At 39.6% G+C, this 21,944-nt stretch overlaps 1 protein-coding gene across 24 annotated transcripts in view; it reads left to right on the forward strand.

Annotated features, from left to right (window-relative positions):
- GPHN (gephyrin) overlaps positions 1-21,944 on the forward strand; it is a 671,572-nt gene that overhangs the window by 35,704 nt on the left and 613,924 nt on the right. The gene's annotated exons all lie outside the window — the stretch shown is intronic.

The following is a 21,944-nucleotide window of genomic DNA, read 5'->3' on the forward strand; positions in this document are numbered from 1 at the left end:
GGAGTGAAGAATTCCCTAGCTACTCCCCATGGAGTTCCAACTCCAGGAGAAGTACGTTTTGTCATCCTTAAAATCTGTCTTACAGGAAGAACTTTCCTGCACATTGGAACTCATCAAATATGACCACTCTTTTTCTCTAGTATGTGTGTGGATTAGGGGAAACATTACATTGTCCTTATTTTTTTGAATATCTTTTTTTCTTTGATCTCTCACCTTCTCTTGTTGTTGTTGTTAACTGCTGTCAAGTCAATTGTGACTTATGGCAACCCTGTGAATGAGAGACTTTCAAGGCACTCTAGCTTCAATAGCCTTGCTCAGGTCTTGCCAGTTCAGGGCTGCAGTTTCCCTTCATTGAGTCTATCCACCTGGAATGTGGTCTTCCTCTTTTCCTACTTCCTTCTATCTTGCAATACATTTTTGCCTTTTCTAGTGAGCCATGTGTTTCCATGATATGTCCAAAATACAACAGTCTTAACTTAGTCATCTTGATTTCTAGGGTCAGTTCAGACTTGATTTGCTCCAACACCCATTTATTTGTCTCTCTAGCAGTCTATGGTATCCGCAGAACTGTCTTACAGCACCACATTTCAAATGAGTCAGCTTTCTTAATGATACAGCTTTTGCAGCCATACATAGAAATAAAAAAATATGATGGCATAGATAGTCCTGATTTTGATACTAAAAGATAGGTCTTTACACTTCTGGATCATATCTAGTTTCCGAGTCCTAGCCTTCTTCTGATTTCTTGACTGCATTCTCAATTTTGATTGATGACTGAGAAAAGCTGTAGGAAATCTTTGACTGTCTTAATGTTTTTATTGTCAACTGTAAAGTTCTGTAAATCATCTGTGGTCATTATTTTTGTTTACTTAACATGAATTACATGCATGATTGTAGTTTTATACAACCTAATACTTATACTGTGCCTGGAAGCTAATAGGCAGCCAGTGTAGGGAACTTCCAGTCACCAATCTGGCTGCCATGTTTTGGACCAGTTGCAGCTTCCGAATGTGGCATAAGGGTTGCCCCATGTTGAGCGCATTGCAGAAATCAAGACGAGAGGTTCCCAGCGAATGTACAACCGTTTCAAGGTTTTCCCATTCCAGGAAGGGGTGTAACTGGAGTATCAACTGAAGCTGATAACAGGCACTCCTGGCTGTCGTGTCAACCTGGGACGAAAGGTGAAATGACGAGTTGAGAAACACCCCCAAGCTACGAACACAGTCCTTTAGAGGAAGTGTGACCCCATCCAAAACTGGGGAGCTTATCACCATACCCAGATTGGGATTGCCTATGACAAGTACCTCCATTTTATTTGGATTCAATTTAAGTCTATTTTCCCTCATCCAATCCATTACTGACCTCAGACAGTCATTCAGAGGAGAGATGCCATCCTTGGTCACTGAAGCAGTCTGAGACATGGAGAAACACATTTGGGTGTCATCAGCATACTGATAACACCCCGCCCCATGTCTCTAGATGATCTCACCCAGCGGCTTCATGTAAATGTTGAAGAGCATTGGTGACAGTATTGCACCTTGAGGGACACCCAATTTGAGCTCCCTCTTGGCCGAACAACTGTCGCCAAGTGACACCATCTGGAATCTGCCCGAGAGATAGGACCAAAACCACTGCAAAGCAGTGCCTCCAATTCCTAACCCTCTTAGGCGTTCCAGAAGGATACCATGGTCAGTGGTATTGAAGGCCACTGAGAGGACTTAAGAGCACCAACAGGGCCACACTTCCCCTGTCGATGCACAGATGGAGATCATCGACCAAGGCGACCATGGCAGTCTCCACTCTGTATCCTGACCTGAAGCCAGTTTGAAATGGATCAAGTTAATCAGTTTCATCCAAGACTGCTTGGAGTTGGTTGGCAACGGCCCTCTTGATCACCTTACCCAAAAATGGTAGAAGCTATACCAGCTGATAATTGGATCTCTCTAGGGGGTCAAAGGAAGGCTTTTTTAAGAATTGGTTTAACAACAGCCAGTTTTAAACTGGCTGGAAAACAGCCTTCTCTGAGGGAGGCATTTATTATAGCTCTTAAAAGAGTCCTAGTTGCCTCCCCTCCCTGAATGGCTAGCCATGAAGGGCAGGGGTCGAGAGGGCAAGTGGTCTTTTCAACCTTTCCAACCAGCTTGTCTACATCATCGGTACTCAGAAACTGAAATTGATCCAAATGAACGTCATTAACGGAGTCGCTGGATACCTCTCTTGTTGTTTCTGTATTAAGGCTGGCGTCTAAGTTGGCCTTTATCCTTTCTGCAAAAAAGTCATTGAAAGAGTCACAGCAGGCCTCCGTAGGTTGGAGTAACGGATTCAAGGTGGAAGGAGTCTGAGTTAACTTCTTTTTTTTTAATTATTATTAAAAAAAAAAATCTTTACATACACACACACACCAATTATCGAAGCTTAGCCATACTCTCACAATCTCATACCTGTCCCCTCCCCCAAAAGAAACTAAGAAACCTAAACATTATGTCATCTGCATATTCTTAACATAGTCAAAAAGAACAAAACACAAAAACAAAACATCCGGTACCAAAGCCCTCTGTTTGATCTCATAGAAGTTATTCGATTTTCCAGCCTTCTTAATTTTATTCCCCGATTCGTGTTTAACCTTCTCTACTTCATCTCTCTACAATGTTTAACTTGCTGTTACTGTTTGATTGTACCAGACTAAGGTTTTATCTTATCTATCATATGTCTTATTTGCCTTTTTATCCACTGCCGTCTAAGGAATTTCCAAAGCTTCCCTTCATTCCTTTTCTCAGAAGATGGTTTCCCATCTCACTCGTGTCAGTTACATTCCCAACAGAATAAGGGAAATAATACGCATGTAATCCAGGCAAGGTAGTTTTGAGACATTTTCCTTATGCTTCTATACCTTATTTTCTATATCTTATTTTTAAAGATGTAAAACTAAACACCTCACTTAATCTCAACCATAAGGTCGGGAGGCCTTTTCTGTATCTCCTTCTAGGCATTACCCGCCTCAAGACACTCATTGTTTATCTCTATATTAAAACCATCGTATTTCACAAAATTTTATCAGTGGTTTCCATACATTCTCTATATTCGTTTCATATTTATCTACATCTCTTAGCCATATAGTAATCATATCCATCTCTATCACATCCATTGCCTTCATCAGCCATTCATCTACATCAATATCCCCCTGGTTCTTCCAATTTTTTGCAATTACTATTCTTGCTGTTGTGATAAGATACAATACAGGTTTCAAAATTTTTCTTATCTCATTATCTGAAATAATATTCAGTAGAAATGTTTCTGGTGTTAATTTAACACTTAATTTATACATTTTCTTAATACATATGTATACCTCTTTCCAACATTTTTGAATAATTTGGCATGCCCACCACATATGAAAAAAAGTTCCCAGCTGTTTTCTGCATCTCCAACAATTTCCTTCCCCCGTTTTGTACATTTTAGCCAACCTAGCCAGTGGAAGATACAACCTGTGTAGCATCTTTATATAATTTTCTTTAATATCAACACACTTTGTAAAATCCAAATCTTTACCCCATGCTCTTTCCCAATTTTCGAGCTTAATGCTTCTACCTATATTTTTTGCCCATTCAGTCATGCTAGGTTTGATAGTTTCTTCTTCAATTTTTAAACAGATTTTATATAATTTTGTAATCATCCCTTTGTTTTCCTTATTTTCTTTCATTATTATCATATCTAGTTCTGTTTTTTCCATCTTTATTCCGCTTTGTTTCATGTCTTCTTTAAATCTTTCTAGCAATTGTCTATATGTAAACCATCCCATATCTATCCCCTCCCGCGCCAATTGTTCCCTACTTTTCATTTGTACCTTCCCTTTCTCATTTGTAACTAGGTCCTTATATTTCAGCCATCCTCTATCTATTAGTTTACTCCTTTTCATAAATGCTTCATGTGGTGATGCCCATATTGGGATATGTCTGTATATTTTCTCCTTATATTTGGCCCAGATTCTCAACAGAGTTCTTCTAATTATGTGGTCGTTAAATTCTTTGTTTTGGGCTAATTTACCATACCATAGGTATGCATGCCATCCATATCTAATGTTAAAATCTTTCAAATTAAGTAAATTTTCATTTTCCAGTCTAACCCGCTCCAAAATCCATTCGAGGCACTTTGCATGGAAATATATTCTTAAATCTGGAAGTGACAGTCCGCCTCTTTCCCTCACATCTATCATTATCTTCCATTTGATTCCTGATTTTCTTCCGGCCCAGATAAATTTTTGTAAGTCCTTTTTCCATTGATTGAATATTTTTTCGTTCAGTATAATTGGGAGGTTCTAGTAGTAATACATCAGTTTTGGTAGAATATTCATTTTTATTAGTGATATTTTTCCCATCAACGACAGCTTTAATTTGGACCATTTTATCATTTTCTTTTTGATCTCTTGCCACGTTTTCCTGTAATTATTTTCAAATAATTCCGAATGTCTGTTTGTTAATTCAATTCCTAAGTATTTGAATATTTGTTATCTCTTGTAGTTTCTTCTTTTTTCCTTCATCCATATTTAGCGTCATCAATGCCGATTTATTTTTATTCAGTTTTAAGCCTGCCCAATGTCCATATTGTTCTATTTTTTTCAATCGCTCTAGGGATGTTCTTTAGAGGGTCTTCTGTTATTATTGCTATGTCATCCGCATATGCCAGGATCTTGATTTCGCTACCTTTTACACTTGCTCCTTTTAATTGTCTCTCATTTCTTATCTTCTGACATAGAATCTCCAGACACATGATGAAGAGGAGCGGAGACAGAGGACATCCCTGCCATGTCCCCTTTTCAATTTTGAATTCATTTGTTTTACTGCCATTTACAATTATTTTTGCCTTTTGATCTTTATATATTTGCTTTATCCAAGATATGATGTTTTCCCCCAAATCTAATTTTTTAATAAGTTCAAATAGAAATGTCCAATTTAAATTATCAAAAGTCTTTTCGGCATCTGCAAACAGTATAGCCGAATCGTTTCCCGGATTTTTTTCATAATATTCAATCAAATTAATAATTGTCCTCATATGTTGTTTTGTATGTCTTTTGTAAGGAAGCCACATTGATTTTGGTGAACCCAGTTATTTAATATTTTTTTAATCCTTTCTGCTATAATAAATGCGAAAATTTTATAGTCACTGTTTAGCAGGGATATTGGCCTATAATTTTGTGTAAGTGTCTTATCCTTGCCCTCTTTTGGTATTAACACCACGTTAGCCTCGTTCCATGTGTCTGGAATTCCATCTGTTATTATATAATTTAATGTTTTTTGTAATGGCTCACATAACTCTTCACAGAAGATTTTATAAAAGCCAGCTGAGAAGCCATCGGGCCCAGGTGATTTTTCAATTTACTGATTGCTTGTTGAATTTCTTCTATAGTTATCTTATTATTTAATTGTTCCTTCACCTCTTTTGTTAATTTTAATTTGTCTATGAATTCTAGGTATCTCTGTATCTTTATCTCAGTCTGTTTCTCTTCTTGTTGTCTTTTATATAATTTTTGGTAGCATTTTAAAAAGATTCTTTTTATATCTTTTAAATCAGTGTAGCTTTTTTGTTCTTTGATTTCAACTATCATGTTTTTCTCTTTTTTCTTCCTTACTTTTGTTGCTAAAAATCTTCCAATCTTATTTCCAAACTCAAAGTGTCTCTGTTTTAAAAATCTCATCTTTTGGCTTAGTTCCTCCCCCATTTTACTATCCAGTTGTTTTTTCCAAAATGTTAATTGCTTTTTAAGGTTTTTATTTTTCCCTCCAGATTCTATTAGCTCCTTTTCTTTTTCTTGAATTTTTTCTGAGATCTTTGTGATCTCCATATTTCTCTTTCTTTTCTTTTCTGCACCTTTTTTCATTATATATCCCCTAATCACTGCTTTCGATGCATCCCAGATTACTTTCATCTTTATATTTGGGTCCATATTCTCCTTAAAGTATACTTTAATTTGTTCTCTGATCTGTTTTGGGGTTCTTTCATCCTTTAATAGGTTCTCATTTAATCTCCAGACAGACTCCGTCTTCCTTTGTTTTAGCTCCAATACGATTTGGTTATGGTCAAATATCTTATTCACCTTTATTTTTACATCTTTATTTCCTTAATGAGGTTTTTCGTGATAAAAAACATATTGATTCTTGAAGCCAAATTATGGGGGGATGAATAAAAAGTAAAATCCTTTGTATTTTGAAATTTGTATCTCCATGGATCCATGAGTGAGAAATATGTTTATAATTCAAAAAAAAATTATTAGGCAATTTCCCTTGTTGGTTTTGTATTTTCTTTCTTGATTGTCTATCTATTTTAAGTTCTATTATGCCATTCCAATCCCCCATGTATATATGTTGGTCAAAAACATATTTTTGCAGCTGTTTTAACAATTTCTTATAGAAGTTGCCTTTGTTCTGTAATGGTCCATATATCCCCAGTATCAATGTTTTCTTTCCATTTAATTCAATCTCAATCCCAATGTATCTCCCGTTTATGTCATTGAGTATTTCCTTGGCTACGATTGGGTTTTTAACATAGATTGCAACTCCATTTTTCTTTTTCTTTCCTGAGCTTATAAATGCTTGTCCCAATTTAGGGTTTCTTATATATTTTATATCCCCTAATCTTATTTTAGTTTCTTGTATGCTTAAAATTTCAACTTTTTCTAATTCATGGAAAATTTTCTTTCTCTTGTATGCTGAGTTCATTCCCTTCACATTCCATGAAAGGAACTTCATCTTTTTACTTTATTATTTTTTCCTATATTTCCGCTCCTCCTCCTTCCCCTAAATCTTCTTCCTCTCCTTGTCGCTCTTCCTCCGCTTCAGAACTATATTCTTTCGAGTCAATTTCTTCCACCTACAGCACTTTTTTCTTCCTCCTGTAAATCTTCTCCATTTACTTCTCCTGTATTTGTTTTCTTCGCTTCCTCTGAGCGCTCTTCCTCTCTTCGCTCTTCGGTTTTTAATATTTCTTTCTCTCTTCATTCTCTGTTCCTTTCCTTCCTCATCTCTAAACCACTTATTGTAGAAAGTTCTTGCTTTTTCTGGGGTGTCTATTTTAACTTGTTTCTGTTTCCATGTGAATGATATTCCCTCCAAAGATTCCCATTTGCACCTGACTTTTTTCATTTGTAGCATTCTTGTTAGTACTGTGTAATCTCTCCTTCTCCTTAACGTTTCAGCAGGGACATCTTTGAAGATTTTAATTTCCGATCCGTCTATTGTCACCCTTTTATCGTAGCTTTCTTGTATGATCTTATCTTTAATCCTTTCCCTTATGAAGTAGACCACGACATCCCTAGGTAGGTTCCGATTTCTTGCTACGGTAGAGTTTATGCGGAAGATCTTATCCACTTCCGCATCCACGTGATCTGTAAAGGTTTCCAATAGTTCCGCCAGGACTGGGATGATTTTGTCATATAAATTTTCATTGAATTGCTCTTTTAGTCCTCTAATTTTGATGCATTTTTCCCTGTCTTTGATTTCTTTCAGTCTCTGTAAATTTATTTCATGTTCCTGTACTTGTTCTAAGTCTTTAGTAGCTTTCTCTACCTTTTCCGTCCTCACTTCTAATTCTGACATCTTTTTATTCATGGTCTTTATGTCTGACCTCATGCCTTTCATCGTATCCTTCAGATCCTCAATGTCTCTTTTAAAATCTCTCCTTAATTCATCTCTTGAGTCTTTGATCTCTTGTCTAATACTTGTTTCAGTTCTTTGTATCGCCTCTAATACTTTAATATTTGGGTCCGGCGTTTTCACTTCTATTGATGCCCTTCTTGCTATTGTTTGTCTTTGGTCTCCTTGTCCTTGCATATTCTTTTCTCTCTCTCTTTCTTTTGCCGCCATTTTCCTCATTGTCATAGTCGTCGTTGTGTAAGTTTTACTCATGTTATTTTTCCTATTGCTTCCTATTTTTGTTTCCCCTTCTCACTCTATCTATCACTTTTACTATTTCCAAACTACAAATTCCCTTCTTTCCACCAAAGATCGCTATACTATATTTTATATCTTCTTATTTTAGATTTAGAGGGTTTGGCATTAGGGGACAGATAATTATTACATACTTTCCTTCACAGTATCAGAAGAGAAGAGATAAGAGAAGGATTTTACTTGCAGTTGACCTCCTTTCCTCAGCGCATCGCTGTTTCCTTCTTGTATTATTATTCTATGCTCTCAGTTTGCTTCAAAAGCCACTGCAGTTTCCCTCCTACCCAGCGAGTGTTGCTGTTTCCCAATTAGATCCTTTTCCTTAGGTAGTTCTCTCTTGCCCATGTATTCTCCCTCCTTTTACTCTGGCTCTTCCTCTCTCTTCTCCTCTCCACCATTTCCTATCCCACCACGCGCCCCGTGACCTTGAAAACGCCGACTCATATTCAAACACAGAGGTAATTCCTAGACCTTTCATTGTTTGTTTGCCCCTACCACCCAAGTTTGTCTATTTTTCTCCCCCTTTCCTCCCCTATTTACCAATAGTCCAGACCGCTTTTTTTTCTTTCCTTTAATCACGTTCGCTCTTCCCCCTTCTTCTATTTCAGTCTGTTCTCTCAAAGCGCCAGATCTTTGTAGTACTGTCCCCAACTTTTCCCCGTCTACTTCTCGTCCTCGTTTTTTCTTCTGCTTCTCATCCGGGTTTTCTTCTATTCCAAAGGGACGCATCCTCCTTTCATCTGCTTCTCGTCCTGGCTCCCCTCAGCGCTCCTCTCCCCAAGCCTCTCCGTCTGCTTCTCGTCCTGGCTTTGCTCCCACTCCTCACCAAGTCCCCTCGTCTGCTTCTCGTCCTTGCTTTGCTCCCACTCCTCACCAAGTCCCCTCGTCTGCTTCTCATCCTAGCTCCTTTCTTTCTCCTGGACTGTCCAGCCACCCGTCCTGGCTTCTCCCTTCCTCATCTGCTTCTCGTCCTAGATCTCCTAGTCTCTCCTTGCCAGGTCGTCTCGTTTCAGCTTCCCACTTCCAAATCAATGCCTCCAACTGAAATTCCCTTTTAGATCTGCTTATCTATCTTAGTCTCGTCTTTACTAATCACAATCTCTCTCCATGGCTCTCCTCGAGATTTCACAGTCCTCTGATGAAGTTTGCCTCACAAGGATCTTTAAATTTTATCCTTTCTTGCTTTTTCACTTTTCTTACCCTTGCGAGGGTAGATAAACTGCGGAGTCTGCTGCTGCGGTCTTTCTAATGTGGTTTCAGCCACCACTCACGGCCGCGGCTTGCCCTCTGTCCCTTGAGAATCTTCCTCGGTTCCTCCCTGGGGGTGCCAAGAGAGATCCGATGGAATCCTCCCAACTAGGGACCCCATCGGGCTCCGTCCGGATCCCCTTTATCGGAGGGGGGGTATTTTAGCCTTCTTTCGCAATTGAAAGTTTGATCTTAAGCCGGTTAATCAGCTCGCCAGTGGTGCCGCTTGTCACCTGCCTCTGTGACTTGCGACTTCTTACTCCGCCATCTTTCCCGGAAGTCTGATGGTGTTAACTTCTTAACCACCTTGAAAAGCTCTGCTGGACGAGACTTTGCAGACGCAATAGATGCAGAAAAGTAAGAGTTCTTTGCTGCATTTATTGCCACTCGATAGGCTTTGAGAAAAGTCCTATGACATGTCTTAGAATCATAGAATCATAGAGTTGGAAGAGACCGCAAGGGCCATCCAGTCCAACCCCCTGCCATGCAGGAAATCCAAATCAAAGCATCCCCAACAGATGGCCATCTAGTCTCTGCTTAAAGACCTCCAAGGAAGGAGACTCCACTACACTCCAAGGGAGTGTGTTCCACTTACTGTCAGGAAGTTCTTCCTAATGTTGAGGTGGAATCTCTTTTCCTGTAGCTTGCATCCATTGTTCCGGGTCCTGTTCTCTGGAGCAGCAGAAAACAGGCTTGCTCCCTCCTCAACATGACATCCTTTCAAATATTTAAACAGGGCTATCATATCACCTCTTAACCTTCTCTTCTCCAGGCTAATCATCCCCAGCTCCCTGAGTCGTTCCTCATAGGGCATGGTTTCCAGACCTTTCACCATTTTAGTTGCCTTCCTTTGGACACGCTCCAGTTTCTCCACATTTTTTTAAAATTCTGGTATCAGCCAGGTGTCCCCCATTCTATATCTGTGCATTTTATTTTTCTGCCCTAAGTGCAATACCTTACATTTCTCTGTGTTGAATTTCATTTTGTTAGCTTTGGCCCAGCTTTCTAGTCTTTTCAGGTCATTTTGAATTTTGATCCTGTCCTCTGAAGTATTAGCTATTTCTCCTAATTTGGTGTCATCTGCAAATTTGATAAGTATGCTCCCAATCCTGTCATCCAGGTCATTGATAAAGATGTTGAATAACACTGGGCTCAGGACAGAGCCCTGTGGGACCCCACTGGTCACTTCTCTCCAGGATGAAATGTAGTCATTGTTGAGCACCCTTTGGGTTCGACCAGTCAACCAATTACAAATCCATGTAACAGTTACCTTGTCTAGCCCACCTTTTACAAGCTTGTTTGCAAGAATGTCATGGGAAACTTTGTCAAAGGCCTTACTGAAATCAAGATACACTACATCCACAGCATTCCCCTCATCTACCAAGTTCGTAATTTTATCGAAGAAAGAGATTAGATTTGTCTGGCATGACTTGTTTCTCTGAAACCCATGTTGACTTTTTGTGATTATGGCATTGCCTTCTAGATGTTCATAGACCCTCTGTTTAATGATCTTGTCAGATAAGAGTTGAGTCTTTCACCAGTGATGCTCTAGTCATTGTGCAGCCCACTTCTCTTTCTAAGATATTCTGTATACCAAGAGTTTCTATTGAAGTGGGCTGAAAAGGATGCTTGGGAGCAATTGTGTCGATAGCCTTTGGAAGATCATTATTCCAGGTATTCACTAAGGCTTCGACAGAAAGCCGATGTTACCAGCCATTGCACCCTCTAGGGCTTCTTGGAACCTTTTGGGTTCCATTAACCTTCAAGGGCGAACCATTCTAATAGGTCCACCACCCCCGGGGGGCGACGGCGGGGGTTATAGGTCCAACCTTCACCAGGAAATGATCTGTCCATGACAAGGGGGAAGTTTGAGTTACTTCCACCCACGGATGCTCCATTCTGAACAGAAAACTGCCTGAAGAGTATAACCGGCACACTGTGTCAGCCCAAAGACAATCTGGGATAGGCCCATGTTGGTCATGGCACACATGAACTCCTGAGCCACCCCTGTAAGATCTGAAGAACTGGACTCGAGGGGGATGTTGAATTCTCCCAGAACAAGAAGCCTGGGAGTTTCCAACACCAGCTCCGAGACCAGTTGTGTCAGCTCAGCTAGGGAGTCTGTTAAGCAACAGGGTGGTCAGTATACCAACAGAATTCCCAGATTGTCTCTTTTCTTCAGGCAAAGGTACATAGCCTCAATGTGGCTTAATTGTCAGAGAGGTATCCTGGTTGGGGTGAGGTTGTTCTTATGGATTATGGCCACACCGCCCCCTCGCCCACTTCCCCTTAGAAGAGAATGTGCTATTCATCTGTTTTTCCAAAATATTACCAGATGCTTGACTTAACAGGTATTGATATACCTGTGGCTGTACTTTCATCCCCATCATCCGTGCATCTGAAGAAGAACACTGATATTTGTAGAATATCAGGCTAAAATAAATTGATCTCAGAAGCACTGCTTGATTCCTTCATTCCCCCCTCCCTCTTTTTCATTTAATTAAAAAGAAGGCAGTAATGTTTCAAATGAGCAGCTACTTAAACGAGGCATTACAGTCCTGACCCATCTATGTGATTGCATTTTGACTAACAAAAGAGAGAGGTGAGCTGATCACCTTGTCCCCACAGGTGACCTTCCCCATCAATATGAGTTGTCCATAATGTTTCATTTTGACAGCCGCAAGATTTTATTCCGGGAGAGGCAGAACGTTACCATGAGTGGAAGGGAAAGATATTTCTGCTTCATGCCTGGTTGGCTGCTCCTTACAACATTCAGTAGTTGCTGTTATTTGTACATTCTTTTCAGCTGTTCTTCATGTTATACAAGCTGGCTAGTTTAGCTAGCAGTTTTTTAAGAATATGCATACATGTCTTGGCAGCAGGTTGTAGAAATATAACAAGCATGTCAACAAGATGGCTTCTTTAGGGATTCTTTAGGGATGGGATGCTGCTTCCAGTTTTTTCCTGGATAAGTTTAGGAAAAAATTAATTCAGTGTTGCCTGGATTACATTCCTCTTGCCTTTCCCCCAGAAACATACTTTAAATTAGAACAAGTTGGTACTTCCCAGAAGTAGTTGTAGTACAGAGTGTTCCTGTTCGCTTTTTATCCATGTTACCTCCAGAATGCTGCCTTCCATTCCCCTTCTCACTTCATTTTCCATTCATTCTTAACAGTCATTCTGTTGCCACTGAGCACAATCAATGTTCTTTGGGCTGTGTGTGTGTGTGTGTGTGTGTGTGTGTGCGCGTGCAGTCTTTCTTCAAGGATGGGATCCAAGGCTGCTTCTACAAAAAGCGTAAAATTTTACAAAAAGCTTAAAGCCATTAAAATACTATAAAACTGATTAAAAATCATACAAAAGTTAAAAAAAAATAAAACATATATATATTTAAAATCTTGCCTGCCTAAGCTTTAAATGCTTGCTTTAATAAGAATGTTTTTGCTTGCTGGCAAAAGGAAAGCAGGGAGGGGGGCAGCCTAATCTCCAATGGAAGGGCATTCAAGAGGATGGGAGCAATCACCAAGAAGGCTCTCTCTCATGTCTTCCTCGAGTGAGCCTGTGATGGTGGCAGGACCAAGAGAAAGCCTTCTCCTCAGGTTCATATGGGGAGATGCAGTCTTTCAAATGGTCTGGACCTAAGCTTGTAGGGCTTTATAGGTCATAATCAGCACTTTGAGTTGTGACCAGAAATAAACTGGTTGCCAGTGTTGAGGGTCCTCCCAAGAAGTTTTTCCCCCCCACTTCTCTAGATCATGGAATTCTCCCAGTCCTGATCATGTCTTCCATCAGTTCCATAGTTGATGCAGCACTCACCTTTGAACACAAAAAATAAAATAATAGTTTTAGTAAGCATTAAAAAACCAGATAGGTAAACAGGTAACTTTATTCATATTTTAAAATCTTGACTCTGTGTTTGTATTGGTGGTTTTGACACCAGCAGATTGTCATGTTGCATGACTAAGTCATTTTAAATAAAGATGTAAATATTTTACTTTTATGTATTTAAACATCTTTATTACTGGTGAACCGGGCCAATATTGCTTTTTACCAAAGGAAAGCATATACTCGTGACATTTCACCTGCATCTGTGGATGGCATTTTCAAAGTATGGGGGAGATATATATATATGTAGAGGTGACCCTTGGTTGGGAAGAAGTGATTTACATATTGATCTCTGTGTTGGTCTGTTGTTGGATGGTGAAGCCTCAGGGTGGAAGGATACGTGGGAGGATTTGTGTGTCTATTTAACTATCATTCAGGGAAAAACCCTGACCCTAGATGGTGTTTATTTGCATATGTCTTGGTTTTAGTATTCTCCAGGACTGGCAGGTAAATTTTATTTACTTTCAGTATTTCTTCTTTCCTGTTGAAGATGTCCAGGTGTCTGTGGATTTCAGTGGCCTCCCTGTGCATTCTGACCTGGTAGTTGTTGGCATGGTCCAGAATTTCAGTGTTTTCAAATAGCATTCTATGCCCAGGTTGTTTTTTGATGTGTTTTGCTACTGCCGATTTTTCTGGCCGGCTCAGTCTGCAGTGTCTCTCGTGTTCTTTGATTCATGTTTGGATGCTGTGTATAGTGGTCTCTATGTAGACCTGCCCACAGCTGTACAGTATGCAGTAAACTCCTGCAGCAGTGAGAGGATCTCTCCTGTTCTTGGCTGAGTACAGCATTTGCTGGATTTTCTTGGTAGCCCTGAAAACTCATAGAAAATGGGTTATGGACACTGGCCATGAAAGCTTCCAACTTCACGAAAACATATACTTTTTGAAATAAAGGCCAGGGTTGTGTTGTGTTAAATCACTCATGCATACCACAGTGCATAGTTGAGGTTTGCTTATTTTCTACTTCATAGTGAAGTACACAGGACCACATTGTCTAAGTGGAGGTTGGTTAGTTCCTCTGATGAAGTTTCATTGGGAAGGTAGAGTTCCAAAGAGCCAACATTACAAACTGTGACAGAAATCTATCACTAAATAAAAATCTATCATGGAAGAGTAAGATGAACACTCATGAAAATTTGAATATTTTAGACTGTAAAAAATTAATGGTCATTAACCAGCATTTCCTTCCAGCTTTTTTTTTTTGGGGGGGGGGGGTGTTATGTGTTCCTTGAGTAGTAGCATTTTTCCAAGTTGCTCCTCTCATAATTCTCCAGCCAGCAGGAGGAGCGAGAAGTGGTCTTTGCTGATTTCCTTTCTGTCCTTATAAACCCATTGTCATCTTCCACACTGTTCTAGAAAGTTTCCTAATGTTCCAGAATAGATTTTCAGGGTTAGAGTATAGGGGACTGTATTGACAGGATGGGAGTTATGGAGGATTAGTTCCGCCCTGTTCCATCAATGGAACTGATCTATTGGATCTGAAATCTTGTATGGATGAAAAAGCCTATCTACAGTGGGCTCTTGATATCCACTGGGGTTTGATTCCAGGTTCTCCCATGGACTCAAAAAAGCATGGTTACTGAAGTCCCACTATATACAGTAGTTTACTAAAATGGTATCCCTTATATAAAATGGTAAAATCAAACTTTGTTTTGAGGATTTTTAAAATCCAAAATCAAGGTTTGCATTTGGGATCTTTTTTCTGGAATATTTTCAAACTGTGAATCATTGAATCCATGAATGCAGAATTTGTGGATATGGAGGGCCAACTGTATTTGTGAAAGATTGATCCTGGATCTATCAACAGTAATATAATGGCAATTTTTTTGTATATTTATTTCTTAATGGTCACTTGATAGAAATACTTGACTTTGCAAGAGTCTAAATGACATATATATTTTGATGCAAGCTTATTATATAAGATAAATGTATTATCGCATTTGAGAATTACCACTGTGATAAGTTCTTGTTGTATAGTGGATGCCAAGAGTATTTATATTTTAATAATGACCCATCACATTTTAATTTATGCTTTCCTGTAGAATCAGCTGGGAGAGTTCTCAGTCACTCATAAATGTATTTGAGATCATACATTTAACATTTTAACAAAACAGCTCAATTTTAAGATTAATTATTTATTTAAATATTTATATCTCACCCTTTATCCAAAGTTCTCATGGTGACTTATAATAAAATAAATTTAAATGAATAATTACATAAGTCTTTAAAAGATAAAAATATATTGAATACTATAGTTTCTTAATTAAAAACATACAAAAAAACTTGAATAATATAACCATAAAACATATACTGCCTTGATACAATCAGTTTGGCCTGAAATTATTTGCTTTGTATAATGCACATCATACTTAATTGTTGTATAAAAAACTTTCTATATATATTTTTCCGAGTAGCTAAGGGAGGAACACTCTGTAATTTGGGTTATACTTCTCCCAATTTCTTTAAATAGGCCGGAAAAAGAAGACCTTCCTGTATCCCCTCACGAGGGGAACTAATGCCAGAAGACTAGTCTTTTTTCTGCCTGCCATTTTGTGTTCTCTCTTGCTCATTGCTAAAGCCCCTCCATCACCTCAGCATTAGAGCTGGGGGCACTTTCAATACACAAAGATCTCTCCATCTACAGATTAACTCTTTAGTTCTGCACTTGGATCTGATGTTTGTTCCCGAGATCAGTTTCTCCTTGCACAAATCCCAGGAGGACATCCTCCCCTCCTTCTGCCCATGTCCATCTAAAAATCTGGGAAAGATTTTACCTGAAGAGGACAAGCAGCATCTACACCTCTGCCATCTCCTTCATCTCCTTCCAACCCTGCTCCATGGGCAAGAAAGTATCCACATCCACTCTGACCTGGTGGATCAGGGCATACATTACTACCTGCTATGAGACTCTGGGTTACATTCTCGGGGGACATCATGGCACATTCTTCCAGGAGTGCAGTTACTACTGCAGCATTGACTACCAATGCCCCATTGACAGAAATTTGCAGGGCAGTGTCCAGGAAAGCTGCCAAGACTGCTGATAATGGCTCAAAACAGCCTATCAGAGCTTTATAACCAAAACTAAAGGTCTTTACAAATGCAAGAAATAAAGTACAGTATCCAAGTACCAGTTCGATGTCCAATAGAGAAGGGACAAACAATCCAAGGGTCCAGGGTTCCAGAAAGGCAGGTTTAGCAAGTCAATTCCAAAGTCCAGAGGGTCCAGGTCAGTCAGTAGTCCAAGAGGCAAGGTTTCAGGCCATAAAGTGCAAGGGAGTCAGAGAAACATGCTTTCACCAGGAAAATCAGATAATCTCTGACAAGGAGTTCAGTGACCTGCACCTGTTTATATTACCCAGTTCCTAATCATAGGTGCTTCCTGATTGCTGAGTGTTTCTCATAAAGCCTCTTGGACTGGTGAAGGCATGCCCTTTTAGACCTTTGCTGGTGAAATGTAGGTACTTCATTGTCCTCCTTGTCTGTATCTTCTGTGTCTGGAATCTCTGCTGGTGGAAGGCTGGGCTGCTGAGTTTCCTGCATAGAACAGGCTCTGCTTGAATTGGCAGAGCAGCGTTAGGACCCGGCTCAGCTTCAGGTTCCCCCTCCACCTGGGGCTCAAATTTAGCCTTCTCATTTTCTGAGTCCTCAGCCTGGTTGAGCATGACTGACAGCCATGTGAAAGTCTCCCTCCACATTAATCAAGCATTATAAGCAGGACAGTTTCAGTTCTGCCAAGGCTGCTTTTTGCAGGAGGGCCCTGCAGCAGGTGGTCAAAACCTAGGTCATTGGTTCTGCCCACCCTGAGTAGGGTAGCTCTGGTAAATTCCCAGCTACAGGATGTTCCTCCCTTATCTACTGGGAAAAGGAACATTTGTTCTTACCTGTGCTATGTCTGTGTCCCATAGATGAACATGCTAGGCCACCCTGAGGAGTGCTGGCATAAGGAGGTGTTAGGATGTACACAGTATTTACAAGAGAACATGTAGTGGTTCTGCTTGCTTCCATGTCAGGCTGTTTTCTGTGTAAATAAATTGTTCACATTTTTCTTCTCTGGATCATTTAGCTGTTTGGCTATTTTAGTGACTGGCCTACTGGGTTAGCTCCCCCCCCCCCATGTGGTGATACTGGAAGGTCTTTCGTTTTCGTGCCTATCTTGAGTGAATGGGAGGAGCCTTCTCTAAGGCAATGGAACTTTTTCTTGAACAGTTCTAATTTGTATATGGGAAAATTGTTCTAAGCAGGTATTTATTTATCCTTGTACATCATCACCTACCCTTTCTTGGCTGCTTATATTAACATGAAGGAATAAATCACCACTGTAACAGAAATCAATACTGTGATCTTATCATTCCTCTTCATCTGTGCAAGAGGTTTTTGCATCCCAGCATTGCTATTTAAGGCAAGGATAAATCAAGGCTGTGCAGTGTAGTAATTATTAAGATGTCAACACTTGATAGGAGTGCCAAAACTACTCTCCCCACAATTTTTTTTCACAGAGAGAGCAACTGCTGGGGTTAGAGGTTTTTTTTAAGTGAATTCTTTTTCACCAGAAGTCCTCATATTAATGAACCCAAAAATCTCTCTAGCTCTGTCATTCTGTTGGGCTTCTGTCATGCAGTTTGGATTTTGAGGAAATCTTGAGTTACACATTTTCTGTTTTTTTGTAGTCTTTCTTACTATGTTTCAAGAGAATAACATAACAGTTGTCATTCTTGTTCATAGTCACTGTAAGTCACACAAAGGAGTGGTTTTTTGCTTATACAAAGTTGATTTGGAACCTTTCAGAGGTGAAAAGAGTATTTCGGAGAGAGCCCTTCCCCTTCTACTTCATGCTCAGCTGTAGTTCTGCCTTTTCTGTCAGAATCTTTGATTTCCTTCATTTTTGAGCATTTTGTTGTTTATCCTTGTCCTGCTGACCATGTTGATTTTTGTAATTGTCTTCATATTCATTGCTTTCTCTGCCATTTTCATGAGGATTTGTTTTATAAGATATCTCCCTATCTTTTACCTCCTATAGACGAGATAGCAATTGAGTTTATGTGGCCTCAAAGTCATTTTTTAGGAAAAGCCTCTAATGTGTGAGTAAAATCCCCATCCCTAAACAGCCATTCTAAATTTCTACTGTGTTTGAGAGAGCCTTACATAATGGGAAAGTTTCAGCATTTGCCTCAGTTGTATCAGACTAGCTCTCAGGGAAGCTGTTACAGCTTCAGATTCAATAAGGGCCACATCCTGAGTATCCATCCAGTTCCACTTAGCTGCTCTATGCCACTTCCACCTATAGTTCAGCTTTGCCTTCATCATGTTTATAATGCCTACTTATATCCCAGCTTTCATCTTTGAGGAATTGAGACTCATTACCAAAGGTGCTAGTTTTGGCTCACCCAATGCTGGGGTCAGTGTATCTCTCACCGAAGACACAATAACTGGCAAGATAGAACCAAAGAGAAAACTAAATTGAAAAAGGACAATCATGACTGTATGGCCTACACAGCTTCCTATAAACTATCAGATATATATACTTAAAGCTGTCAGGTGTATTTCTTTCTTCATCCCTCTCAGCCTTGTCTGCTCCTTCAGTGCTACAAATCTAGCCATTGGTCTTGATCTCTTAATCTGATTATCAGTTTTTAAACAGGGGCTGGATGGCCAACTGTCAAGAGTGCTTTGAATGTGTATTCCTGCATGACCTGGTTGGACTGGATAGCCTGTGTGGTCTCTTCCAGCTCTGTGATCCTATGATTCTGTAATCAGTATTGATTACACTATTGATTTCTATACTTTGCCACACTCCCTTTTTATCTATACCAGCCATGCCTCTTGATCTGGAAGAGCTATATTCTTGGACAATAGAGAAGGAGAAATTTTCACACAGCTGCACACAGGTTCAGAATAGAGACTTTTACTATAATTCTGCGTCTGTTAAAACCTGGAGACATATTAATAAAGGTAGGCATGAAGTATGCATACTTCTACATTGCTACTAGGCCAGGTTACAGAAAATTCTACCAATTTTCTTTGGGGCATCACCTGTTCCGATTTTGGGTCCCAGTATCTGAGTTCACATCAACCCCAATGGTGTTTTGAGAAGGTCTGTTAGTGGTAGCTGTTTACTTGCAAACTTAAGGGGTCACAGTCTTTCTGTATCTTGACCATGGGTAGTTGGCTCCAACTCCATCTCCAAGACATTTACATTTACAAATTTTCCCTGATCAGACTAGCTTGGATCTTAGGTATTTTCTAGGTTTCTACATGGACTGCATTCAAAGGATCTCCTGTACTTTTTGTATGTTGTGTGGGATCAAAGAAGGGCTATCTTGTTTCATTTCAAAGATTGTCCAAATGGTTTTCTGTGATAATAAACCTGGCCTGTGCATTGGCACAGAAACCGCCATCTACCTTCATCAGTCATTCCACTAGGTCTCTGTCAGCCTTTTTGGCAGGAATTCCTCTGCATGGCATAGATGAAGCTGCCATTTGGCCCAGGCTTTAACTTTTGTGCAGCATAAATGAGAGGACATCAGAAGTAGACAGGAAGTCATGTTTTGGAACAGCTCTATTGGCATCAGTTCTGTAGTCACACTCCTACCTCCTGGGAGTATAGTTTGGAAGCTCTCACTTTTGTGAGTTACAGAAACCATAAAGATGGTGAACAGGTTGCTTACTTGTAACTGTTCTTTGTGTGGTCTTGTATGAGCACAAACAACTCACTTTCCTCTCCTCAAGTGTCATTCTATTTCATAGAATCGTGGAATTATAGAATCATAGAGTTGGAAGAGACCCAGAGCCGCCCATAGAGTCCAACCTCCTGCAGGAACACCAATCAAAGCCCACCCAGCAGATGCTTATCCAGCCTCTGCTTAAAAATCTCCAAAGAAGGAGACTCCACTGTACTCTGAGGCAGCATATTCCACTGTCAAACAATTCCAACTGTCAGGAAACTCCTCCTGAGATTTAGGTGGAATCTGTTTGTATGGGCCATCTGGTGATGTCCATGTGTACAGTCTCCTATCCAGTTGTATGAAAAATGTGTTCAGAATGAATAGTTTGTAGCCTCACAAAACTCTATCCAATGTTTACTTGCTTCATTCCTTATTCCTAATCCAAATCTTCCTACTGTTTTTAATTCTTCCTTGCTGCCTACTTTAGATATCCAGTTGTCTATGATCAGCTTGAAATCTTGTTTCGGTGTGTTGTCAATTTCTTCCTGTGCTCTCAATTTCTTCTTCTTCTGCCTCTGTGGTTGGCACATACACTTGGAAATATGGTGATAGTTATAGGTTTCCCTTATGGTCTTATTGACATGATTCAGTCTGACTTTGCATTGTATCCTCTGACTGCTTTTGCCACATCTCTCCTTAGTATGAAGGCCACCCTGTTTCTTCCTATCTTTTCATTTCTTGAGAAGAGTACTGTGTAGTTATCTGAGTCAAAGTGACCCATTTCTGTCTGTTTTAGCTTGTTCATTCCTAGTATTGCTATGTTTATGTGTTCCGTTTCCTTTTTTACTATTTCCAGCTTGCCCTGGCTCATGCTTCTCATATTCCATGTTCCTATAATATGTCTGTTTCAGACCATGTCTGCTGCTTGTTTTCCCATCTTTTCTATGCCCTTGTTCATCTGTCTATTGTCATTTTCCTTTGTTATTCCTTTCTATCACAAAGGTCCAAAACACACTGCATTAACTGCCCTGGCTCAGTGTTAGGGAATTCTGGGAACTGTAGTTTTATGAGACTTTTAGCCTTCTATGTCAGAGAGCTCTGGTGCTACAATAAACTACAATTCCCAGCCTTCCTTAGCACATAAACTGTTTGCTCCTTTCCCCACCTGCCAGATTGCTATGTATTAAAAAAGTAATACAGTATAACTTTTTATAAAACTAGAAATACCTAGAATACACTTTTTTTTCTTTTTCTTTTCTTTTCTTTTTTTGGAGAGAAGATAGCATTCAACATCAGAATTGTATCCTCTGGCTACCTGATTGCCCATTTTTAAACTGATCTTTTTTCAGTGATGGGGAGTCTTTGGAGTTTGCACTAAACACCTTGAAGAGCTGAATGTGGTCTGCACATTGCATATTTCTCAACCAAGCAATATAGAAATCAAATATGGCAGACTTTTTAGAGACTAACTGACAGTTTTTCAAAGGCCTTATTCATCTCTAGAATTAGTTGATGACACTGGCAGTTTACACAGTTGGTTCCAGATGTTGCCTGTTTTTTAGTAAAGCCTGGGAGCAATGAAATGGCTGGGCTTATAGGAGGTATAATATAACTTCACATGACACTTTTGTAACTAATATTACTGTGGTTTTGTTTCCTGTGAAGCTAGAAAGTCCACTTTTTCTCTTTGTCAAAGGGTCATAGGTTTATGTAGAGTAGACACCACAACCTTTGTAAATGAATGAATAAAATAAATAGTTCTTATTCCAGTAAGGGTCCTTGTTTTATTCATATACCTCTAAATCTGTAAATATATAGACATGTGTATTCATACTTCTTAAAACAACAAGGATAGACACATTCATCCAGTGGTAGAAAATTGTTTTGGAGTGAAAAGTTCATAGAAGGTGACAATTTAGGTTCTGTAAGGAAAGAATTTGACAGCTTGGGTGCTGGAGTTAGAAAGGTGCAAATACAGGTTGTACGTAGTTTTTTCCCTGGCTTCTGTGACTCTGAGGTGAACTTGTCTCTCTTGACTGTACAGAGCTCACTCCAAATTCACGAATGATCCATCCTGGACTCCCCCCCCCTGTGAATTCAGAAATTTGCATATATTTAAGCCCCATAGGCTTGAATGGACAAGCGCTCCCATGAGTGAGCACCACAGGTGCAGGCACCATTAACTTTAATAGAGGTTGCCCTTCCATGAATAATC

This window comes from Sceloporus undulatus, chromosome 1 (assembly GCF_019175285.1).
Source record: "Sceloporus undulatus isolate JIND9_A2432 ecotype Alabama chromosome 1, SceUnd_v1.1, whole genome shotgun sequence".
Classification (NCBI taxonomy): Eukaryota; Metazoa; Chordata; class Lepidosauria; order Squamata; family Phrynosomatidae; genus Sceloporus; species Sceloporus undulatus.